The following is a 25,030-nucleotide window of genomic DNA, read 5'->3' as shown; positions in this document are numbered from 1 at the left end:
TAGCAGCAACGTTCAGGTTTAGCAGCGCTGTAGCATAAGTAAACAGAACCAAAAGGTGTGGGGACATTTACCTGCTGCTGGAACACTTTTAATCTAACAAAACAAAATTGATGAGACCGGGATTTAACCACACGTCTCAGAGCTTTATTCAACAGACTAGCTCTCGAATTATCCAACACTTTACTTTTGGAATATACTCACACGGCTGTAACACCGCAGACACAGACACAGCGCGTCTCCAGAACACTCATCTACAGCAGCAGCACACCGAATCTCAGGTCCCACGCACCTGTCGGTACTTCCTCTCTCACCCCGCCTCAAAGAAAGAGACTTTCTTCCGACAGCCCGGCTAGCTCAGTCGGTAGAGCATGAGACTCTTAATCTCAGGGTCGTGGGTTCGAGCCCCACGTTGGGCGTCCTTTTTAAATACAAATTGTAGATGTTTCTACGAGGCAACGGAGCAATGTCTGATTCTGTTCACATTGTATAAAGTATTGCAACACAATTACTTATTGGTCATTGTCATATAGCAATTGCTATTGTAAAATGCGTGCATCCTTTAAAGCTATACCGATATTGAAATAAAGAATCTTACTTTCGTGGGTTGGCTTCAATCTGATTCTTTTTTTACACTTGTCATTACATCATTCATGGAGCAAGTTAGTATGTGCGTAATAAACCCAATCGGGCCTTGATACAATAGACAACCCTAGTCTGTGCTGAAATGAAATAATGCGGTTTTCTACTAAAGCAAATGCAGCTTGTCAGAATGGCCGAGTGGTCTAAGGCGCCAGACTCAAGGACGCTGTCTTTCCAAAGAATTGTGTGTTCTGGTCTCCGAATGGAGGCGTGGGTTCAAATCCCACTTCTGACAGTTCACTTTTACTTATTTTATAAAAGAATCAATTTGTTCATTTTACTATAAAAGATTGTTTCAAGGAAATCAACAGCTGATACCAAACTCTTGTCAGCACTCAATACCATTTTCATTTCCATTTTAAATCGGACTAAAATAGCGTTCCTAACACAGATTGCATTTTTGTTGTAAACTGGCTACTTGTCGAAGTCACTGAAAAATATTTTGTGTAGAAACATGTGTTATTTAACTAAAGATTGTTTTAATATTTCAAATAACATATTACTTTGAAAAACATCTCCGACTGCCACTGGATCGTGGTCTCAGGCTGGGATGCTGACCATTGAGAACAGTATAAACGATCTATTAGTGGAAGTAGCTTACATGAGAAATGCCCTCGTTTAACATGCTAGGATGATCGACTTCGGTATTCTCCAACTGCTGTTTACATTTTCTAACACCTTATGAGGACGAATACAAAGGTTGACAGCTTCCTTGTAAGTGGGGGTAAGCACAAGTTATTTTCAGATGTAATGTCTATTTTAAACTCAATCTAGTCCTGCGTAGTGCAAAAGACATTGCTATATTTTTATATTAGTCAAGCCCTATTTAAAGTGTTCTTAAATTGTTTTGACATTAGCAATGATCAATTTAAATGTGGTTATTGATTTAAACAACTGAACAATTGTGGGCTTGATGGTTTCTTTTTTCTACGTTTCTACCGGAATGAGATACACACTCAAAATGTGTCCCCTTCCTTCAGCATCCCCCGACTGAAGATTGAAGTGGTCATTCCTTGCAGCGAGTAGGTTCCCGATAACAACACTCATTGTCAGCTCGGTGCTCAGAAGAAAACACTGCCACTCCTCCTGGTGGATACCGAGACCAATCCCTTCAAAACGTGTTTCATTCTAGAAATGATCCTTGCAAATATAGTCTTAACTTTTATTAGCAGACCGTCGCCCCCAACTGGCAAGCTCTACTTCATATGAAACAATGACTGGGCAACAACGAGGTGTTACATTAACAATACAAACTAACTCGAGACAGCCAAGCCGTTAAAGCATACCTTAAGTTTGTCGCGTGATACAAAAGCAAGTATTGGCATTTTTGCATCGTCTGCCTCGTCAAACAAGCTCGAGCCACAGCACACAGCGCTGCTGCATCGGGACACAGATTGTGGATTTCTAAGCGACTGAATAAACGAGCTGAGACTACTTTTTAAAGAAATTGAAAACATACCTCTAGTCGATATACTTGCTATTTAGTTAATTAAATTATTTTTCTAAATTTGCAATCACAGACTACATTGCCAAAATAAAAATAAAAAACAACTGACAATCTGATTTGCTCGTATCAAGCTGCGATGAAGCCTATGAGAATCCCTGGCACCATTAAAGGGGAATTAGCTCAAATGGTAGAGCGCTCGCTTAGCATGCGAGAAGTAGCGGGATCGATGCCCGCATTCTCCAAATAATTTTAAAGTATCTGCGTATTTTGTCCCGGCGCATTATGGAGATAAATACAAAGTGTGACAATTCTTTGTAACAGAGACGCCCACCATGCATGTGTATATTAATGCACAGTCTGCTAATTTGTAATAATCCCTCGACTGAAAAACTGCAGCGCGTGATATTTTGTAGGTCTTCTTATCTCCTATGTCCGCTAACGCTAGGCACAACGTGCCCGAGTGCTGTAGCAGCAGCCATGAGCAAGTTAGTTTTTCAGTAGAAATAAGGCTTTTGTGTATGGGTGTTTTGAAAAGATCAGTTAAATAGCTACGTATTTTGAAATAAGGATGTATTCATTATTATGAACGTTGGCAGAAAGGATATGGTATTATTATTTCCCACGTGTGCTTGACTTGTACAAATCTGATAGAGTTTCAACAAAGGCATTTGACTTGGGTTCATTATTTAGCCTATACTGCCATCTGCAGCATTACTGCGGGTGTCGTTTGCTTCTTTTGACAATAATACGGCTGTTTTCACGGAAAACCGTGAGATCATGTAGCCGTGGCTGAGTGGTTAATGAACAAACAGAGCTGTCAGAAATGGAATTCGAACCCACGCTTCCAGGGTAACTGTGATCTGAACGCAGCGCCATAGCTCGCTCAACCATCCTGAATTAGACACGTCTTTTCACAACATTGCAGTACACTGCTGAACCTCCGATGTCTGACGCTGCAGTAAATCAACTCGTGTGTGTGTGTGTACTTATTCTTTTTCTGTTTATATGAAGGAGGGCGACCTGTTTTGTCGCATTCTATATGGGATTGTAGCAGCCACACCCAGTGACACCCAGTGAGAGTCCTAATACCGACACTACTAAAAATTAATTAAAAGGTTTGGAATAGGAATGACAACAGAATGACAAAGGCAGAATAACAATTCACAAAGCTTTATTACAATGATCCATGAGTCACATAAATCAGTTCAAATAACTAACAATACAATGTATTAAAGTTGTACTAAAAACAAGGAGGGGAAATTGAATAAAGCCAGTCAATAGCCACATTTTAAACCAACATATAGCAGCGATTACACTTCTCTTTAAGAGTGCTAGGTGATTGGAAACAGTTCTTCGCAGCAAGGGTACAACAACAAAAGCCAGATTGTTAATACACACAAGTTTTAACAGTATTAGGGAACGTTAGCTGCAACATTACAGGTTTAACTATATTAGAGCAATTCAACAACAATACAAGTTTAGTTAAGATAATTAGCAGCAACGTTCAGGTTTAGCAGCGGTGTAGCATAAGTAAACAGAACCAAAAGGTGTGGGGACATTTACCTGCTGCTGGAACACTTTTAATCTAACAAAACAAAATTGATGAGTCCTGGATTTAACCACACGTCTCAGAGCTTTATTCAACAGACTAGCTCTAGAATAATCCAACACTTTACTTTTGGAATATACTCACACGGCTGTAACACCGCAGACACAGACACAGCGCGTCTCCAGAACACTCGTCTACAGCAGCAGCACACCGAATCTCAGGTCCAACCACCTGTCGGTACTTCCTCTCTCACCCCGCCTCAAAGAAATAAACTTTCTCCCGACAGCCCGGCTAGCTCAGTTCGTAGAGCATGAGACTCTTAATCTCAGGGTCGTGGGTTCGAGCCCCACGTTGGGCGTCCTTTTTAAATACAAATTCTAGATGTTTCTTCGAGGCAACGGAGCAATGTCTGATTCTGTTCACATTGTATAAAGTATTGCAACACAATTACTTATTGGTCATTGTCATATAGCAATTGCTATTGTAAAATGCGTGCATCCTTTAAAGCTATACCGATATTGAAATAAAGAATCTTACTTTTGTGGCTTGGTTTCAATCTGATTCTTTTTTTACACTTGTCATTACATCATTCATGGAGCAAGTTAGTATGTACGTAATAAACCCAATCGGGCCTTGATACAATAGACAACCCTAGTCTGTGCTGAAATGAAATAATGCGGTTTTCTACTAAAGCAAACGCAGCTTGTCAGAATGGCCGAGTGGTCTAAGGAGCCAGACTCAAGGACGCTGTCTTTCCAAAGAATTGTGTGTTCCGGTCTCCGAATGGAGGCGTGGGTTCAAATCCCACTTCTGACAGTTCACTTTTACTTATTTTTTAAATGAATCAATTTGTTCATTTTACTATAAAAGATTGTTTCAAGGAAATCAACAGCTGATACCAAACTCTTGTCAGCACTCAATACCATTTTCATTTCCATTTTAAATCGGACTAAAATAGCGTTCCTAACACAGATTGCATTTTTGTTGTAAACTGGCTACTTGTCGAAGTCACTGAAAAATATTTTGTGTAGAAACATGTGTTATTTAACTAAAGATTGTTTTAATATTTCAAATAACATATTACTTTGAAAAACATCTCCGACTGCCACTGGATCGTGGTCTCAGGCTGGGATGCGGACCATTGAGAACAGTATAAACGATCTATTAGTGGAAGTAGCTTACATGAGAAATGCCCTCGTTTAACATGCTAGGATGATCGACTTCGGTATTCTCCAACTGCTGTTTACATTTTCTAACACCTTATGAGGACGAATACAAAGGTTGACAGCTTCCTTGTAAGTGGGGGTAAGCACAAGTTATTTTCAGATGTAATGTCTATTTTAAACTCAATCTAGTCCTGCGTAGTGCAAAAGACATTGCTATATTTTTATATTAGTCAAGCCCTATTTAAAGTGTTCTTAAATTGTTTTGACATTAGCAATGATCAATTTAAATGTGGTTATTGATTTAAACAACTGAACAATTGTGGGCTTGATGGTTTCTTTTTTCTACGTTTCTACCGGAATGAGATACACACTCAAAATGTGTCCCCTTCCTTCAGCAACCCCCGACTGAAGATTGAAGTGGTCATTCCTTGCAGCGAGTAGGTTCCCGATAACAACACTCATTGTCAGCTCGGTGCTCAGAAGAAAACACTGCCACTCCTCCTGGTGGATACCGAGACCAATCCCTTCAAAACGTGTTTCATTCTAGAAATGATCCTTGCAAATATAGTCTTAACTTTTATTAGCAGACCGTCGCCCCCAACTGGCAAGCTCTACTTCATATGAAACAATGACTGGGCAACAACGAGGTGTTACATTAACAATACAAACTAACTCGAGACAGCCAAGCCGTTAAAGCATACCTTAAGTTTGTCGCGTGATACAAAAGCAAGTATTGGCATTTTTGCATTGTCTGCCTCGTCAAACAAGCTCGGGCCACAGCACACAGCGCTGCTGCATCGGGACACAAATTGTGGATTTCTAAGCGACTGAATAAACGAGCTGAGACTACTTTTTAAATAAATTGAAAACATACCTCTAGTCAAAATACTTGCTATTTAGTTAATTAAATTATTTTTTTAAATTTGCAATCACAGACTACATTGCCAAAATAAAAATAAAAAACAACTGACAATCTGATTTGCTCGTATCAAGCTGCGATGAAGCCTATGAGAATCCCTGGCACCATTAAAGGGGAATTAGCTCAAATGGTAGAGCGCTCGCTTAGCATGCGAGAAGTAGTGGGATCGATGCCCGCATTCTCCAAATAATTTTAAAGTATCTGCGTATTTTGTCCCGGCGCATTATGGAGATAAATACAAAGTGTGACAATTCTTTGTAACAGAGACGCCCGCCATGCATGTGTATTTTAATGCACAGTCTGCTAATTTGTAATAATCCCCGGACTGAAAAACTGCAGCGCGTGATATTTTGTAGGTCTTCTTATCTCCTATGTCCGCTAACGCTAGGCACAACGTGCCCGAGTGCTGTAGCAGCAGCCATGAAGCAAGTTAGTTTTTCAGTAGAAATAAGGCTTTTGTGTATGGGTGTTTTGAAAAGATCAGTTAAATAGCTACGTATTTTGAAATAAGGATGTATTCCTTATTATGAACGTTGGCAGAAAGGATATGGTATTATTATTTCCCACGTGTGCTTGACTTGTACAAATCTGATAGAGTTTCAACAAAGGCATTTGACTTGGGTTCATTATTTAGCCTATACTGCCATCTGCAGCATTACTGCGGGTGTCGTTTGCTTCTTTTGACAATAATACGGCTGTTTTCACGGAAAACCGTGAGAGCATGTAGCCGTGGCTGAGTGGTTAATGAACAAACAGAGCTGTCAGAAATGGAATTCGAACCCACGCTTCCAGGGTAACTGTGATCTGAACGCAGCGCCATAGCTCGCTCAACCATCCTGAATTAGACACGTCTTTTCACAACATTGCAGTACACTGCTGAACCTCCGATGTCTGACGCTGCAGTAAATCAACTCGTGTGTGTGTGTGTACTTATTCTTTTTCTGTTTATATGAAGGAGGGCGACCTGTTTTGTCGCATTCTATATGGGATTGTAGCAGCCACACCCAGTGACACCCAGTGAGAGTCCTAATACCGACACTACTAAAAATTAATTAAAAGGTTTGGAATAGGAATGACAACAGAATGACAAAGGCAGAATAACAATTCACAAAGCTTTATTACAATGGTCCATGATTCACATAAATCAGTTCAAATAACTAACAATAAAATGTATTAAAGTTGTACTAAAAACAAGGAGGGGAAATTGAATAAAGCCAGCCAATAGCCACATTTTAAAAGCATGGGGTATTAGACCAACATATAGCAGCGATTACACTTCTCTTTAAGAGTGCTAGGTGATTGGAAACAGCTCTTCGCAGCAATGGTACAACAACAAAAGCCAGATTGTTAATACACACAAGTTTTAACAGTATTAGGGAACGTTAGCTGCAACATTACAGGTTTAACTATATTAGAGCAATTCAACAACAATACAAGTTTAGTTAAGATAATTAGCAGCAACGTTCAGGTTTAGCAGCGGTGTAGCATAAGTAAACAGAACCAAAAGGTGTGGGGACATTTACCTGCTGCTGGAACACTTTTAATCTAACAAAACAAAATTGATGAGACCGGGATTTAACCACACGTCTCAGAGCTTTATTCAACAGACTAGCTCTCGAATTATCCAACACTTTACTTTTGGAATATACTCACACGGCTGTAACACCGCAGACACAGACACAGCGCGTCTCCAGAACACTCATCTACAGCAGCAGCACACCGAATCTCAGGTCCCACGCACCTGTCGGTACTTCCTCTCTCACCCCGCCTCAAAGAAAGAAACTTTCTACCGACAGCCCGGCTAGCTCAGTCGGTAGAGCATGAGACTCTTAATCTCAGGGTCGTGGATTCGAGCCCCACGTTGGGCGTCCTTTTTAAATACAAATTGTAGATGTTTCTTCGAGGCAACGGAGCAATGTCTGATTCTGTTCACATTGTATAAAGTATTGCAACACAATTACTTATTGGTCATTGTCATATAGCAATTGCTATTGTAAAATGCGTGCATCCTTTAAAGCTATACCGATATTGAAATAAAGAATCTTACTTTCGTGGGTTGGCTTCAATCTGATTCTTTTTTTACACTTGTCATTACATCATTCATGGAGCAAGTTAGTATGTGCGTAATAAACCCAATCGGGCCTTGATACAATAGACAACCCTAGTCTGTGCTGAAATGAAAAAATGCGGTTTTCTACTAAAGCAAACGCAGCTTCTCAGAATGGCCGAGTGGTCTAAGGCGCCAGACTCAAGGACGCTGTCTTTCCAAAGAATTGTGTGTTCCAGTCTCCGAATGGAGGCGTGGGTTCAAATCCCACTTCTGACAGTTCACTTTTACTTATTTTTTAAATGAATCAATTTGTTCATTTTACTATAAAAGATTGTTTCAAGGAAATCAACAGCTGATACCAAACTCTTGTCAGCACTCAATACCATTTTCATTTCCATTTTAAATCGGACTAAAATAGCGTTCCTAACACAGATTGCATTTTTGTTGTAAACTGGCTACTTGTCGAAGTCACTGAAAAATATTTTGTGTAGAAACATGTGTTATTTAACTAAAGATTGTTTTAATATTTCAAATAACATATTACTTTGAAAAACATCTCCGACTGCCACTGGATCGTGGTCTCAGGCTGGGATGCGGACCATTGAGAACAGTATAAACGATCTATTAGTGGAAGTAGCTTACATGAGAAATGCCCTCGTTTAACATGCTAGGATGATCGACTTCGGTATTCTCCAACTGCTGTTTACATTTTCTAACACCTTATGAGGACGAATACAAAGGTTGACAGCTTCCTTGTAAGTGGGGGTAAGCACAAGTTATTTTCAGATGTAATGTCTATTTTAAACTCAATCTAGTCCTGCGTAGTGCAAAAGACATTGCTATATTTTTATATTAGTCAAGCCCTATTTAAAGTGTTCTTAAATTGTTTTGACATTAGCAATGATCAATTTAAATGTGGTTATTGATTTAAACAACTGAACAATTGTGTGCTTGATGGTTTCTTTTTTCTACGTTTCTACCGGAATGAGATACACACTCAAAATGTGTCCCCTTCCTTCAGCAACCCCCGACTGAAGATTGAAGTGGTCATTCCTTGCAGCGAGTAGGTTCCCGATAACAACACTCATTGTCAGCTCGGTGCTCAGAAGAAAACACTGCCACTCCTCCTGGTGGATACCGAGACCAATCCCTTCAAAACGTGTTTCATTCTAGAAATGATCCTTGCAAATATAGTCTTAACTTTTATTAGCAGACCGTCGCCCCCAACTGGCAAGCTCTACTTCATATGAAACAATGACTGGGCAACAACGAGGTGTTACATTAACAATACAAACTAACCCGAGACAGCCAGGCCGTTAAAGCATACCTTAAGTTTGTCGTGTGATACAAAAGCAAGTATTGGCATTTTTGCATCGTCTGCCTCGTCAAACAAGCTCGAGCCACAGCACACAGCGCTGCTGCATCGGGACACAGATTGTGGATTTCTAAGCGACTGAATAAACGAGCTGAGACTACTTTTTAAAGAAATTGAAAACATACCTCTAGTCGAAATACTTGCTATTTAGTTAATTAAATTATTTTTTTAAATTTGCAATCACAGACTACATTGCCAAAATAAAAATAAAAAACAACTGACAATCTGATTTGCTCGTATCAAGCTGCGATGAAGCCTATGAGAATACCTGGCACCATTAAAGGGGAATTAGCTCAAATGGTAGAGCGCTCGCTTAGCATGCGAGAAGTAGCGGGATCGATGCCCGCATTCTCCAAATAATTTTAAAGTATCTGCGTATTTTGTCCCGGCGCATTATGGAGATAAATACAAAGTGTGACAATTCTTTGTAACAGAGACGCCCACCATGCATGTGTATTTTAATGCACAGTCTGCTCATTTGTAATAATCCCCGGACTGAAAAACTGCAGCGCGTGATATTTTGTAGGTCTTCTTATCTCCTATGTCCGCTAACGCTAGGCACAACGTGCCCGAGTGCTGTAGCAGCAGCCATGAAGCAAGTTAGTTTTTCAGTAGAAATAAGGCTTTTGTGTATGGGTGTTTTGAAAAGATCAGTTAAATAGCTACGTATTTTGAAATAAGGATGTATTCATTATTATGAACGTTGGCAGAAAGGATATGGTATTATTATTTCCCACGTGTGCTTGACTTGTACAAATCTGATAGAGTTTCAACAAAGGCATTTGACTTGGGTTCATTATTTAGCCTATACTGCCATCTGCAGCATTACTGCGGGTGTCGTTTGCTTCTTTTGACAATAATACGGCTGTTTTCACGGAAAACCGTGAGAGCATGTAGCCGTGGCTGAGTGGTTAATGAACAAACAGAGCTGTCAGAAATGGAATTCGAACCCACGCTTCCAGGGTAACTGTGATCTGAACGCAGCGCCATAGCTCGCTCAACCATCCTGAATTAGACACGTCTTTTCACAACATTGCAGTACACTGCTGAACCTCCGATGTCTGACGCTGCAGTAAATCAACTCGTGTGTGTGTGTGTACTTATTCTTTTTCTGTTTATATGAAGGAGGGCGACCTGTTTTGTCGCATTCTATATGGGATTGTAGCAGCCACACCCAGTGACACCCAGTGAGAGTCCTAATACCGACACTACTAAAAATTAATTAAAAGGTTTGGAATAGGAATGACAACAGAATGACAAAGGCAGAATAACAATTCACAAAGCTTTATTACAATGATCCATGAGTCACATAAATCAGTTCAAATAACTAACAATACAATGTATTAAAGTTGTACTAAAAACAAGGAGGGGAAATTGAATAAAGCCAGTCAATAGCCACATTTTAAAAGCATGGGGTATTAGACCAACATATAGCAGCGATTACACTTCTCTTTAAGAGTGCTAGGTGATTGGAAACAGCTCTTCGCAGCAAGGGTACAACAACAAAAGCCAGATTGTTAATACACACAAGTTTTAACAGTATTAGGGAACGTTAGCTGCAACATTACAGGTTTAACTATATTAGAGCAATTCAACAACAATACAAGTTTAGTTAAGATAATTAGCAGCAACGTTCAGGTTTAGCAGCGGTGTAGCATAAGTAAACAGAACCAAAAGGTGTGGGGACATTTACCTGCTGCTGGAACACTTTTAATCTAACAAAACAAAATTGATGAGACCGGGATTTAACCACACGTCTCAGAGCTTTATTCAACAGACTAGCTCTCGAATTTTCCAACACTTTACTTTTGGAATATACTCACACGGCTGTAACACCGCAGACACAGACACAGCGCGTCTCCAGAACACTCATCTACAGCAGCAGCACACCGAATCTCAGGTCCCACGCACCTGTCGGTACTTCCTCTCTCACCCCGCCTCAAAGAAATAAACTTTCTCCCGACAGCCCGGCTAGCTCAGTCGGTAGAGCATGATACTCTTAATCTCAAGGTCGTGGGTTCGAGCCCCACGTTGTGCGTCCTTTTTAAATACAAATTGTAGATGTTTCTTCGAGGCAACGGAGCAATGTCTGATTCTGTTCACATTGTATAAAGTATTGCAACACAATTACATATTGGTCATTGTCATATAGCAATTGCTATTGTAAAATGCGTGCATCCTTTAAAGCTATACAGATATTGAAATAAAGAATCTTACTTTCGTGGGTTGGCTTCAATCTGATTCTTTTTTTACACTTGTCATTACATCATTCATGGAGCAAGTTAGTATGTGCGTAATAACACAATCGGGCCTTGATACAATAGACAACCCTAGTCTGTGCTGAAATGAAATAATGCGGTTTTCTACTAAAGTAAACGCAGCTTGTCAGAATGGCCGAGTGGTCAAAGGCGCCAGACTCAAGGACGCTGTCTTTCCAAAGAATTGTGTGTTCTGGTCTCCGAATGGAGGCGTGGGTTCAAATCCCACTTCTGACAGTTCACTTTTACTTATTTTTTAAATGAATCAATTTGTTCATTTTACTATAAAAGATTGTTTCAAGGAAATCAACAGCTGATACCAAACTCTTGTCAGCACTCAATACCATTTTAATTTCCATTTTAAATCGGACTAAAATAGCGTTCCTAACACAGATTGCATTTTTGTTGTAAACTGGCTACTTGTCGAAGTCACTGAAAAATATTTTGTGTAGAAACATGTGTTATTTAACTAAAGATTGTTTTAATATTTCAAATAACATATTACTTTGAAAAACATCTCCGACTGCCACTGGATCGTGGTCTCAGGCTGGGATGCGGACCATTGAGAACAGTATAAACGATCTATTAGTGGAAGAAGCTTACATGAGAAATGCCCTCGTTTAACATGCTAGGATGATCGACTTCGGTATTCTCCAACTGCTGTTTACATTTTCTAACACGTTATGAGGACAAATACAAGGTTGACAGCTTCCTTGTAAGTGGGGGTAAGCACAAGTTATTTTCAGATGTAATGTCTATTTTAAACTCAATCTAGTCCTGCGTAGTGCAAAAGACATTGCTATATTTTTATATTAGTCAAGCCCTATTTAAAGTGTTCTTAAATTGTTTTGACATTAGCAATGATCAATTTAAATGTGGTTATTGATTTAAACAACTGAACAATTGTGGGCTTGATGGTTTCTTTTTTCTACGTTTCTACCGGAAAGAGATACACACTCAAAATGTGTCCCCTTCCTTCAGCAACCCCCGACTGAAGATTGAAGTGGTCATTCCTTGCAGCGAGTAGGTTCCCGATAACAACACTCATTGTCAGCTCGGTGCTCAGAAGAAAACACTGCCACTCCTCCTGGTGGATACCGAGACCAATCCCTTCAAAACGTGTTTCATTCTAGAAATGATCCTTGCAAATATAGTCTTAACTTTTATTAGCAGACCGTCGCCCCCAACTGACAAGCTCTACTTCATATGAAACAATGACTGGGCAACATCGAGGTGTTACATTAACAATACAAACTAACTCGAGACAGCCAAGCCGTTAAAGCATACCTTAAGTTTGTCGCGTGATACAAAAGCAAGTATTGGCATTTTTGCATTGTCTGCCTCGTCAAACAAGCTCGAGCCACAGCACACAGCGCTGCTGCATCGGGACACAGATTGTGGATTTCTAAGCGACTGAATAAACGAGCTGAGACTACTTTTTAAAGAAATTGAAAACATACCTCTAGTCGAAATATTTGCTATTTAGTTAATTAAATTATTTTTTTTAAATTTGCAATCACAGACTACATTGCCAAAATAAAAATAAAAAACAACTGACAATCTGATTTGCTCGTATCAAGCTGCGATGAAGCCTATGAGAATCCCTGGCACCATTAAAGGGGAATTAGCTCAAATGGTAGAGCGCTCGCTTAGCATGCGAGAAGTAGCGGGATCGATGCCCGCATTCTCCAAATAATTTTAAAGTATCTGCGTATTTTGTCCCGGCGCATTATGGAGATAAATACAAAGTGTGACAATTCTTTGTAACAGAGACGCCCACCATGCATGTGTATTTTAATGCACAGTCTGCTAATTTGTAATAATCCCCGGACTGAAAAACTGCAGCGCGTGATATTTTGTAGGTCTTCTTATCTCCTATGTCCGCTAACGCTAGGCACAACGTGCCCGAGTGCTGTAGCAGCAGCCATGAAGCAAGTTAGTTTTTCAGAAGAAATAAGGCTTTTGTGTATGGGTGTTTTGAAAAGATCAGTTAAATAGCTACGTATTTTGAAATAAGGATGTATTCATTATTATGAACGTTGGCAGAAAGGATATTGTATTATTATTTCCCACGTGTGCTTGACTTGTACAAATCTGACAGAGTTTCAACAAAGGCATTTGACTTGGGTTCATTATTTAGCCTGTACTGCATCTACAGCATTACTGCGGGTGTCGTTTGCTTCTTTTGACAATAATACGGCTGTTTTCACGGAAAACCGTGAGAGCATGTAGCCGTGGCTGAGTGGTTAATGAACAAACAGAGCTGTCAGATATGGAATTCGAACCCACGCTTCCAGGGTAACTGTGATCTGAACGCAGCGCCATAGCTCGCTCAACCATCCTGAATTAGACACGTCTTTTTACAACATTGCAGTACACTGCTGAACCTCCGATGTCTGACGCTGCAGTAAATCAACTCGTGTGTGCGTGTACTTATTCTTTTTCTGTTTATATGAAGGAGGGCGACCTGTTTTGTCGCATTCTATATGGGATTGTAGCAGCCACACCCAGTGACACCCAGTGAGAGTCCTAATACCGACACTACTAAAAATTAATTAAAAGGTTTGGAATAGGAATGACAACAGAATGACAAAGGCAGAATAACAATTCACAAAGCTTTATTACAATGATCCATGATTCACATAAATCAGTATAAATAACTAACAATAAAATGTATTAAAGTTGTACTAAAAACAAGGAGGGGAAATTGAATAAAGCCAGCCAATAGCCACATTTTAAAAGCATGGGGTATTAGACCAACATATAGCAGCGATTACACTTCTCTTTAAGAGTGCTAGGTGATTGGAAACAGCTCTTCGCAGCAAGGGTACAACAACAAAAGCCAGATTGTTAATACACACAAGTTTTAACAGTATTAGGGAACGTTAGCTGCAACATTACAGGTTTAACTATATTAGAGCAATTCAACAACAATACAAGTTTAGTTAAGATAATTAGCAGCAACGTTCAGGTTTAGCAGCGGTGTAGCATAAGTAAACAGAACCAAAAGGTGTGGGGACATTGACCTGCTGCTGGAACACTTTTAATCTAACAAAACAAAATTGATGAGACCGGGATTTAACCACACGTCTCAGAGCTTTATTCAACAGACTAGCTCTCGAATTATCCAACACTTTACTTTTGGAATATACTCACACGGCTGTAACACCGCAGACACAGACACAGCGCGTCTCCAGAACACTCATCTACAGCAGCAGCACACCGAATCTCAGGTCCCACGCACCTGTCGGTACTTCCTCTCTCACCCCGCCTCAAAGAAAGAAACTTTCTCCCGACAGCCCGGCTAGCTCAGTCGGTAGAGCATGAGACTCTTAATCTCAGGGTCGTGGGTTCGAGCCCCACGTTGGGCGTCCTTTTTAAATACAAATTGTAAATGTTTCTTCGAGGCAAAGGAGCAATGTCTGATTCTGTTCACATTGTATAAAGTATTGCAACACAATTACTTATTGGTCATTGTCATATAGCAATTGCTATTGTAAAATGCGTGCATCCTTTAAAGCTATACCGATATTGAAATAAAGAATCCTACTTTCGTGGGTTGGCTTCAATCTGTTTCTTTTTTTACACTTGTCATTACATCATTCATGGAGCAAGTTAGTATGTGCGTAATAAACCCAATTGGGCCTTGATACAATAGACAACCATAGTCTGTGCTGAAATGAAATAATGCGGTTTTCTACTAAAGCAAACGCAGCTTGTCAGAATGGCCGAGTGGTCTAAGGCGCCAGACTCAAGGACGCTGTCTTTCCAAAGAATTGTGTGTTCTGGTCTCCGAATGGAGGCGTGGGTTCAAATCCCACTCTGACAGTTCACTTTTACTTATTTTTAAATGAATCAATTTGTTCATTTTACTAAAAAAGATTGTTTCAAGGAAATCAACAGCTGATACCAAACTCTTGTCAGCACTCAATACCATTTTCATTTCCATTTTAAATCGGACTAAAAAAGCGTTCCTAACACAGATTGCATTTTTGTTGTAAACTGGCTACTTGTCGAAGTCACTGAAAAATATTTTGTGTAGAAACATGTGTTATTTAACTAAAGATTGTTTTAATATTTCAAATAACATATTACTTTGAAAAACATCGCCGACTGCCACTGGATCGTGGTCTCAGGCTGGGATGCGGACCATTGAGAACAGTATAAACGATCTATTAGTGGAAGTAGCTTACATGAGAAATGTACTCGTTTAACATGCTAGGATGATCGACTTCGGTATTCTCCAACTGCTGTTTACATTTTCTAACACGTTATGAGGTCGAATACAAAGGTTGACAGCTTGCTTGTAAGTGGGGGTAAGAACAAAGTTATTTTCAGATGTAATGTTTTTATTTAAGCTCAATATTGTCCTGCGTAGTGCAAATCACATTACTATATTTTTATATTAGTCAAGCCGTATTTAAAGTGTTCTTAAATTGCTTTAGCATTAGCAATGACCAATTTGAAATTTGCTTATTGATTTTAACAACTGAGCAATTGTAGGCTTGATGTTATCTTTTTTTCTGAGTTTCTACCAGTATGAGACCAATCTTTCTAGCCGGGGGAGGTTTCAGTCCCCGCCCACCTACATAGTATTCAGGAGGAGGAAGGCTCTGGTGATTTCAAGGGTTTTGCTGCAAATGTGTTTCTTACCCGTTAAGTGCCATTGTCCTAATCTGAGACTACTTTGTCATTTTTGGCGCATTTTTAATTGGCATGTTATTTGAATTTTCTTTTAACTCTATTGTTATGATAACTTACTCTAATTTTGTTAACCGTAACAGTTAAATCTAGATGTAAGGTATCAGATTAAATAAACACACCTTGTGTTCAGATTTTTTTTTTTTGTTTTAATAAATGTATTTGTCCTCTATGGGTAGAGTCAGGTAAACTGCATACCTGCCGTTTCTACACCTTAACATTTACAAAATACACACACTAAATTGAAAAGTAATAACACAAAGTCTTGCCTTCAGTTAATATTTTAGAAAATCTATTTTGCTAACAGAAGACAATGTCTCTCTGGTGTTGGCCTGTCATTAGATTGCCGATTTAAAATCCCTGGTCCCATCGTAGAAGCAGGATAGTTTATTCACAAATAAATACATACACGTTTGTTTATGTTTCTTTTGTTGGTAAATTAACCCAATACATTATTGCATTCTGCCACGTAATTAGACGATCAAAGCCCATTTGTGCCAGTGCGCATTCAAAGGAGACGCGCTGAGAGAATCCTAGTTAAATACTAGTTTTACTGATTTAAACTAGTTGTTTAATGTTTTCTTTACTTTTAAAGCTGAGAATCAAACACACTTGCGACAACTTCATAGCCCTGCTGGCTACGAACACGTATCGAGTCGGCTGTTTCCTATAACCCTGGTGATACCGAGTGTTTTCCAAGTATCAGCATTCGGCATTACCATGCGTTTGGCATGCTTGCTGTGCACTCTAGCATTGCATAACAAGCATGTAGGATGCCGGGACTTCGTGGCGCAATGGTAGCGCGTCTGACTCCAGATCAGGAGGTTGCGTGTTCAAATCACGTCGAGGTCAAAGCCTTCTTTGTTTCTATTCCGCACTATTTCGTTGTTTAACGTGTTTGGATTTGAATGTTTCCGTGCATTTATTTAAACAATTTAGCCTACACAACATATCGATTGTATAGCGATCAAACAGAGATTTATTGTATTGTGATTTTTTTTTTATGTTTCATTTGATACTGCACAATAAATTAAAGTGACTCCCAAATTAATGTTGGCCAGTCTTCAATGACATAGTTGGGTAATAAAGTCATATTAACACTTCCTTGCATGTTATATTGAAAACAGCTCTACAAATACTAGTTTTGAAGAAACTTAAAGTACAGCAAGTAATGATTGATGCCTTAAAGCTTAACAGACCTTTACAAATTAACAAAGAAAACATAAAAAAGGGGCACATAGTCGGCAGGATGTGAACATGAGCGGGGAAACTCTAACATCTTTTAAGTCCATCACCTTAACTACTTGGCCAAAACTACTTTGTGTAAAGTACCAAGTTCTATAAACATATCACAGACCAAGAACAAATACACACAGTTTGTTTTTAATAAAACATTGACGAAACCACAATCCCTGGTTTAGGAGGCTAGTGCCTTATCCTTTAGGTGACTGCGGCACTTTCATATGGATAGTAGTCAGCGTGACAAAATACGACCAGAGGGAAAAAAGCAGTGGTTTCCGTGTCATTCCATTGCCATATTACATTGTGCATGTTCAGAATATGTGGGAATCCTGAAAACAGCATTGTAATATGTGAACAAATCAATAACTGAATTTAATTAACGCATGGATTAAACGCTATTGAGTGTTACGGTTGTTAATTAACTTGCAAAGCAAACGTTTTAGAGCTCAATTTTTAAGAGAGTTCAAGAGCTGACATATGCAGGAGCTGGCAATATTGACGTATTCCCAAGGGCTTTATCTTTTGGTCTTTCTGGGAACAATTTAAAAAGAAAAGAAAGCAATGTCATTTGTAAAGAAACGAATTTGATAGAAAACCTAACGTTTTCGAGGTCATTTGTCGATTTAAATGTGTCCAGTAATGTGCACATTTCCCTGATTGCGAATATAATACGAAGTCTTACCTTCAGTTAATATTTTAGAAAAACTGCTTTGCAAACAGAAGAAAAACAATCTAGCAGAGGATGGTTTCGATCCATCGACCTCTGGGTTATGGGCCCAGCACACTTCCGCTGCGCCACTCTGCTGCTGTTGCCGCATAACTCAATTACCAAGCAGCAGAAAAAAAACTGAACTCATCGTGTTAACCAGCCACACGGCAGTGGCCGGGCCAAACCATGGAAACGTCGTAAATCAGAGATGATCCGTTTTCTTTTCTCCCAAATACGTTATGCAAAGTATGCAACTTTTCTGCCCACTTTGATCACAGGCAGTTTTATTCCCCAGTTTCGGCGGCCAATTCCAATATTCTGTCTCTCGAAAGCATCTTAAATCGTGGAAAGCGCTCTTTGTTTAAAATTACACAGAAGACTTATTTTGTTCGACCAGGCTTACAATTAGATATTTTCTTGTTTTCAAATAGATTTTTTGAAGCGCATATGGGGCACTATAGAAAATATATATGATTCATTGATTGAATGTTGGCCTGCGTTCGGTCTGGCAGGGTTAATTCTTAAAAAGACAACGCCGAAGGTTCTGATAAATGATTGCAATTATTTGAGATGCTGCATGTAGACAATAATGTAGGAGCACCACCACAGTTCCGACAAGGTTCCATAGTGTAGTGGTTACACGCAGAAGGCCCTGGGTTCGATCCCCAGTGGAACCACTGCAGTTTGTTTTTAAATTATATCAATCCCTGGTCAAGACAAAGTCTCTCTGGGGTTGGCCTGTCATTAGATTGCTGATGTAAGATCCCTGGTCCCATCGTAGAAGCAGGATAGTTTATTCACAAATAAATACATACACGTTTGTTTATGTTTCTTTTGTTGGTAAATTAACCCAATACATTATTGCATGCTGCCACGTAATTAGACGATCAAAGCCCATTTGTGCCAGTGCGCATTCAAAGGAGACGCGCTGAGAGAATCCTAGTTAAATACTAGTTTTACTGATTTAAACTAGTTGTTTAATGTTTTCTTTACTTTTAAAGCTGAGAATCAAACACACTTGCGACAACTTCATAGCCCTGCTGGCTACGAACACGTATCGAGTCGGCTGTTTCCTATAACCCTGGTGATACCGAGTGTTTTCCAAGTATCAGCATCGGCATTACCATGCGTTTGGCATGCTTGCTGTGCACTCTAGCATTGCATAACAAGCATGTAGTATGCCGGGACTTCGTGGCGCAACGGTAGCGCGTCTGACTCCAGATCAGAAGGTTGCATGTTCAAATCACGTCGAGGTCAAAGCCTTCTTTGTTTCTATTCCGCACTATTTTGTTTTTTAACATGTTTGGATTTGAATGTTTCCGTGCATTTATTTAAACAATTTAGCCTACACAACATATCGATTGTATAGCGATCAAACAGAGATTTATTGTATTGTGATTTTTTTTATGTTTCATTTGATACTGCACAATAAATTAAAGTGACTCCCAAATTAATGTTGGCCAGTCTTCAATGACATAGTTGGGGAATAAAGTCATATTAACACTTCCTTGCATGTTATATTGAAAACAGCTCTACAAATACTAGTTTTGAAGAAAGTTAAAGTACAGCAAGTAATGATTGATGCCTTAAAGCTTAACAGACCTTTAAAAATTAACAAAGAAAACATAAAAAAGGGGCACATAGTCGTCAGGATGTGAACATGAGCGGGGAAACTCTAACATCTTTTAAGTCCATCACCTTAACTACTTGGCCAAAACTACTTTGTGTAAAGTACCAAGTTCTATAAACATATCACAGACCAAGAACAAATACACACAGTTTGTTTTTAATAAAACATTGACGAAACCACAATCCCTGGTTTAGGATGCTAGTGCCTTATCCTTTAGGTGACTGCGGCACTTTCATATGGATAGTAGTCAGCGTGACAAAATACGACCAGAGGGAAAAAAGCAGTGGTTTCCCTGTCATTCCATTGCCATATTACATTGCGCATGTTCAGAATATGCGGGAATCCTGAAAACAGCATTGTAATATGTGAACAAATCAATAACCGAATTTAATTAACGCATGGATTAAACGCTATTGAGTGTTACGGTTGTTAATTAACTTGCAAAGCAAACGTTTTAGAGCTCAATTTTTAAGAGAGTTCAAGAGCTGACATATGCAGGAGCTGGCAATATTGATGTATTCCCAAGGGCTTTATCTTTTGGTCTTACTGGCAACAATTTAAAAAGAAAAGAAAGCAATGTCATTTGTAAAGAAACGAATTTGATAGAAAACCTAACGTTTTCGAGGTCAGTTGTCGATTTAAATGTGTCCAGTAATGTGCACATTTCCCTGATTGCGAATATAATACGAAGTCTTACCTTCAGTTAATATTTTAGAAAAACTGCTTTGCAAACAGAAGAAAATCAAGCTAGCAGAGGATGGTTTCGATCCATCGACCTCAGGGTTATGGGCCCAGCACGCTTCCCCTGCGCCACTCTGCTACAGCTGTCTCATGATTGAATTAGCACAGATGAGTGATTTCACTCGGGCAGCCTAGCAGGTGGTCTGCTGCGAGTGATTTACTGACACACCCACACCTTTCACTCCCGTCTCCAAGATATTCCGTCACAACTACAACAGTACAATAATAACTGAGACCCGAACAGTGTCACAGACGGTTCTAGCATGTCCCTTTTGTCCTATAAGTCATTAGATCCTTTTGCAAGGAAGGCCTTGGTTGCAAGGGTGTGCGGTTCTTTGATGGACTCAGATTCAGTTAAAATGTGTTTGCCCACTGACGACGGGAAGGAGAATGTAGAGATGGGAGCCCAGCTAACAAGATTTAAGTTTTGCAGGTATCAGGCTTTTAAAGACTGTCACCCACACCTGTGAGCAGAAACTGACTCACTGAGAGCAGAAACTGTCCCAAAACTGTCACAGCTACTGGAAGCAGGCTGATCTTTGGGAAACAAATTGAACATTTGTGAAAGTGCAACAAATCTTGTAATGACTGTAATGTATTTTAAAGAATATACAAATATTAGAAAATATTATTAGCAGATCTGTGGAAGGCCTGTGAGAAGGAGTTCATTGCATTGAAGGTCAGGCTGACCTGCTGAAAGTTCCAAACCTCCCTTATCAGACAAAAGCATCTTTTTTAATTAGACTCAGTCACAAAACATTCTTATCCAAAGAGAGCAGAATGGTAGAATCTATGAAACAGTTAATATGCGAGAAGCAATCGAACTAGGTTTGATTATAGTAAGAAAAAGCAAAAATATTTAAATAAATAAGAAACCCAATATAATAACATTAAGTAAATGTATGAGCAGTCCAATTAATATTAATAATAAAAAATTAACCTCTTGCCTTCTGTGTATATCAATGAAGTAAAACAGAATTGTAGTTTATAAGAGATTGCTACATTGACATATCTGAATTAGAACTACATATTATAAAATCATTTATACTATGAACTGTAACTCTAACAGTAAACTTACTGAAGGAATACAACTAATGTTGTAACCTCGTTCTCACCTGCTTGTGGTACAGGCAGTGTTGAAGATGACTCATTGGTGTTGGCTGATGAAGCGGGGATTTTTGATGGGCAGCGATTTAAAAGCCAAGATCGTCTGTATAATGAGCGATCTCGTTAATATTAACGAACAGAAATACCTTTTGGATAACAGAAGATACGCGTTTATCTTACAATAATCATTTTCTATATAGAACAGAAATTAATTAGAACCTGGCAGGAAGAGATGTGAACAGAAAGTGTAGTACGCGATAATTGATTAGGTTAGATATTGGTTTGAAATAATGAGTATTAGAAAATGCTTACGATAGTATTTCATATTAATCAACCCTAAAATTGGCAAAAAGCAAAGGTTGTCTTAAAACCCGCTTTATCTGGATACATATCAAAGAAGTTGTCACCTGTTCCATCAAAACATTACACACAAAAGACAACATTCCTCCTTCGAGGAGAGCAACCACCAAGAAAAGGTGTTAAAACCAATCCTCGCCCAGGACAACTGGAAGCTGCTAGAGACTGGAAAATGCTGGCAGATGTTGGTCAATCGCTTATTTTTCCACCTGAGATTGCCACCACTAACCTTCGACCAGATATTGTCTTGTGGTCTGGATCAGCACGCCTTGTTCACCTGGTAGAGTTAACAGTGCCATGGGGGGATGCTGTAGATGAGGCGTATGAGAGGAAGAAACTGCGGTATGCTCAACTAGCCGCTGAAGCAGAACAGCGAGGATGGAGGGTCCGGGTTTATCCAGTGGAGGTGGGTTGTCGAGGATTTGTGGCACACTCTACAACCCAGTTTCTCAGAGATGTCAGATTCAGTGGCCAAGAGTTGCATCGCACAGTGAAGAACTTATCTGAAGCAGCAGAGAGGAGCAGCAATTGGCTGTGGTTGAGACGGAAAGATTCAGAAAGATAGACAGAAAGATACGCTGATGGACGGGTAAGTAAGCTGGGCTGAGTTGAGTGGGGGATAGAGAGGGGTGATGTTGGGAAGCCAGAATCACTGTTGAGCCCTCTTGAGGTGTCGTGGACTAGTCGACAAAACACTGAGGATGGAAGGTGCCCACTTGAAGACCCCAAAGGTGTACCCTACTTAGCTCAATCCAGATGGTTTTCATGCTGATGCGCTGGGGAGACCGCATTGTGGTTGATCCCCGAAGCCAGCATCGCAGCCGTTGTGCGTGCTGATGCGCTATGGAGGTAAAATAAGCTGATCCTTGGAGCCAGCATTACACGTCAGCCATCAACACCAGCCAGAAGGATATCTGCATCATCATATGGAAGGAAACGCAAATGGAAGGAGACACAGATGCAGATGGATCACATTAGTTTACTGCAAAGCTATGTCTTAGTTGGTGCTTATCTTGGTGAGAGCCGAGTTCAAATCAGCATGAAGTTTTAACATCTAATCTCATGTAATGGAAATCTGCGTGTATGTGGTTTTATGTTGTCTAATTAAAGTGTTTGTCTGCCAAGATATGTTTTAAGGGGCTTAGTGGTCAGGTGGTTAAAGAAAAGCTCTTGTTACCAGGGGGTTCCTGGTTCAATCCCTGCTCAGCCACTGGCTCATTGTGTGTGACCCTGTCCCTGAGCAAGTCACTTAACCTCCTTGTGCTCCTTCCTTCAAATGAGATGTAAAACCCAGGTCCTATTGTAAGTGACTCTAAGCAACAGTGGTGATGCACAGTTTATCTGTAAGTTGCTTTGAATAAAAACATCTACTAAATAAATAAATAAAACTGATAACCTTAAAAATGATTTCCAGTTATTTAAAATAAAAAATAAAACCTTTGCTACAGGCACTGCTGACTCTTTACTTTTAGTGTTCTCAGTAAAAAATAAGGAAACATGGAAATAGATGTGCAGGAACCACGTAGCTATTTATTCGACAGTGAGAAAGATCAAAAGATTTAGCTACTTAAAGAAAACCTGCCTCTCTGTCTGCCGAATCCACCTGCTGGACACTTGTTGAATAACTGCTCATGTCCTTCCTTCCACAGGCTCGTGTTTGTTTCTGTCTTTGACCATAGTTTCAGGGGAGAGCGCGAACGCAGTCCCCCACTACCAGAAATTATGCAGTCGAGATTCCCGCATTTGGGGAATTCGCAGGGGTCAGCACAGCCGGAGTTCAATGGCCAAGCCTCGCCCTGGGTGAACCTTTTTCTTTTTTTAAGTTTTATTAAGTTCTGAAACAAATTTACAAATCCAAATAATAATGGCATATTGTGGCAATGTGCCCCATCCCTGTGTGCATTTGTGTGTTGCGTGCGTGTGTAAATGTTGGTGTATAGTCATTGGTACATGGGATATAAACTGGTCTGTGTTTCACGTGTATTTAAAAATGTAGATTTGTATTTAGCACGAGGAGGGCACAAATCACTTCACATGCTGGTTAAATGTAATATGTGAGCATGGGGTTGCACAGAATTAATTCACGTGCTGGGATTCAAGTGAATAATTAATTAGTAATTGAATCCCAGCACAATAGTATATATAGACGCTCATTTAATTCAGTAAGGGTTGGGTGTTCGGTGAGTGGAGAACGGGAGAGAGAGAAGGAGAAAAGTAATTGTTAAAATAATAATTAAAAGAAGCTCACCGTGTTTTGTCTGTTTGGTCCGTTTTTGTTTGTCTTTTTATTTTGGGGTATAGTGCCGTGTCCTGTTTTTGTGTTTAAAACCCTTTATTTTCTGTTCTGTTTGGTTATTAAATGCTGAGCGCGATCACGCGCTCAGATTCATCAAAACCCCAAGTCTCTGTTTATTTCCTGCTTCTGGTCTGACGCCACCCACTCCAGCCGTCTTTGTGACACGTGGTGTCCTGCGTGGGATTTACAGCGCCTCCAGGACTCAGGCCAGAGCAGGAACCGCATATTTGGATTAAAAAAAAAAAAAAAAAAAAAAAAAAAAGAGGAAATATGGCAGAAGACGCCATCAAACTGCGGGACTGGATCCGGGAAAATGCTGGGCTGGAGGCTCAGTCGATACCAGTAGCCGCCCGGTTCCTGCGGTTGATGGACAGTGAGCGATGGGAGGCGTATGCAAGGGAACACACCGTAAGCACCTGGGAGGAAGGTGTGGAGTTGGTCCTCAGCTACCTGGAGGGAGTTATAACTACAACAGCCCAGGTAGCAGGTCCACCAGCAGAGGAAGAATGCCTGCTGTCCCCGTCTCCACCAGCAGAGAAAGAATGCCTGCTGGTTTTGCCTCCACAGCCCAAGCGGGAGGAGCCAGAGCGTCCACAGCCCGAGCGGGAGGAGCCTGAACGTCCTACGCCTGAGTGGGAGGAGCCCGAACGTCCTACGCCTGAGTGGGGGGAGCCCGAACGTCCACAGCCCAAGAGGGGGGAGTCGGTGCGTCCACAGCCCAAAAGGGAGGAGTCGGTGCGTCCACAGCCCAAAAGGGAGGAGTCGGTGCGTCCACAGCCCAAAAGGGAGGAGTCGGTGCGTCCACAGCCCGAAGAGAGGGAAGTCGGGGCTTCCACAGCCCTAG

The 25,030-nt window shown here is 40.2% G+C and overlaps 15 non-coding genes across 15 annotated transcripts; 10 read left to right on the top strand and 5 right to left on the bottom strand.

Annotated features, from left to right (window-relative positions):
* Positions 1 to 343: 343 nt before the first annotated feature.
* On the top strand, positions 344 to 416 carry trnak-cuu (transfer RNA lysine (anticodon CUU)). The gene has a single exon. It is a non-coding gene; the product is annotated as a tRNA-Lys (tRNA).
* Positions 417 to 763: 347 nt separating this feature from the next.
* Positions 764 to 874, top strand: trnal-caa (transfer RNA leucine (anticodon CAA)). Its single transcript has 2 exons — positions 764 to 801; positions 829 to 874. It is a non-coding gene; the product is annotated as a tRNA-Leu (tRNA).
* A 716-nt stretch (positions 875 to 1,590) lies between these two features.
* On the bottom strand, positions 1,591 to 1,796 carry LOC117969627 (small nucleolar RNA U3). Its single transcript, XR_004662619.2, has one exon. It is a non-coding gene; the product is annotated as a small nucleolar RNA U3 (small nucleolar RNA).
* Positions 1,797 to 3,920: 2,124 nt separating this feature from the next.
* On the top strand, positions 3,921 to 3,993 carry trnak-cuu (transfer RNA lysine (anticodon CUU)). The gene has a single exon. It is a non-coding gene; the product is annotated as a tRNA-Lys (tRNA).
* Positions 3,994 to 4,340: 347 nt separating this feature from the next.
* On the top strand, positions 4,341 to 4,451 carry trnal-caa (transfer RNA leucine (anticodon CAA)). Its single transcript has 2 exons — positions 4,341 to 4,378; positions 4,406 to 4,451. It is a non-coding gene; the product is annotated as a tRNA-Leu (tRNA).
* A 716-nt stretch (positions 4,452 to 5,167) lies between these two features.
* On the bottom strand, positions 5,168 to 5,373 carry LOC131703532 (small nucleolar RNA U3). Its single transcript, XR_009309973.1, has one exon. It is a non-coding gene; the product is annotated as a small nucleolar RNA U3 (small nucleolar RNA).
* Positions 5,374 to 7,515: 2,142 nt separating this feature from the next.
* On the top strand, positions 7,516 to 7,588 carry trnak-cuu (transfer RNA lysine (anticodon CUU)). The gene has a single exon. It is a non-coding gene; the product is annotated as a tRNA-Lys (tRNA).
* Positions 7,589 to 8,762: 1,174 nt separating this feature from the next.
* LOC131703531 (small nucleolar RNA U3) lies at positions 8,763 to 8,968 on the bottom strand. Its single transcript, XR_009309972.1, has one exon. It is a non-coding gene; the product is annotated as a small nucleolar RNA U3 (small nucleolar RNA).
* A 2,561-nt stretch (positions 8,969 to 11,529) lies between these two features.
* On the top strand, positions 11,530 to 11,640 carry trnal-caa (transfer RNA leucine (anticodon CAA)). The gene is made up of 2 exons: positions 11,530 to 11,567; positions 11,595 to 11,640. It is a non-coding gene; the product is annotated as a tRNA-Leu (tRNA).
* A 715-nt stretch (positions 11,641 to 12,355) lies between these two features.
* On the bottom strand, positions 12,356 to 12,561 carry LOC131703530 (small nucleolar RNA U3). Its single transcript, XR_009309971.1, has one exon. It is a non-coding gene; the product is annotated as a small nucleolar RNA U3 (small nucleolar RNA).
* A 2,140-nt stretch (positions 12,562 to 14,701) lies between these two features.
* Positions 14,702 to 14,774, top strand: trnak-cuu (transfer RNA lysine (anticodon CUU)). Its single transcript has one exon. It is a non-coding gene; the product is annotated as a tRNA-Lys (tRNA).
* A 346-nt stretch (positions 14,775 to 15,120) lies between these two features.
* trnal-caa (transfer RNA leucine (anticodon CAA)) lies at positions 15,121 to 15,232 on the top strand. The gene is made up of 2 exons: positions 15,121 to 15,159; positions 15,187 to 15,232. It is a non-coding gene; the product is annotated as a tRNA-Leu (tRNA).
* Positions 15,233 to 16,884: 1,652 nt separating this feature from the next.
* trnaw-cca (transfer RNA tryptophan (anticodon CCA)) lies at positions 16,885 to 16,956 on the top strand. Its single transcript has one exon. It is a non-coding gene; the product is annotated as a tRNA-Trp (tRNA).
* Positions 16,957 to 19,240: 2,284 nt separating this feature from the next.
* trnaw-cca (transfer RNA tryptophan (anticodon CCA)) lies at positions 19,241 to 19,312 on the top strand. The gene has a single exon. It is a non-coding gene; the product is annotated as a tRNA-Trp (tRNA).
* A 4,260-nt stretch (positions 19,313 to 23,572) lies between these two features.
* Positions 23,573 to 23,738, bottom strand: LOC131703614 (U1 spliceosomal RNA). Its single transcript, XR_009310048.1, has one exon. It is a non-coding gene; the product is annotated as a U1 spliceosomal RNA (small nuclear RNA).
* Between the last annotated feature and the right edge of the window lie 1,292 nt (positions 23,739 to 25,030).

Source organism: Acipenser ruthenus, chromosome 32, assembly GCF_902713425.1.
Source record: "Acipenser ruthenus chromosome 32, fAciRut3.2 maternal haplotype, whole genome shotgun sequence".
Lineage (NCBI taxonomy): Eukaryota > Metazoa > Chordata > Actinopteri > Acipenseriformes > Acipenseridae > Acipenser > Acipenser ruthenus.
This window is presented reverse-complemented; position numbering and strand designations above follow the sequence as displayed.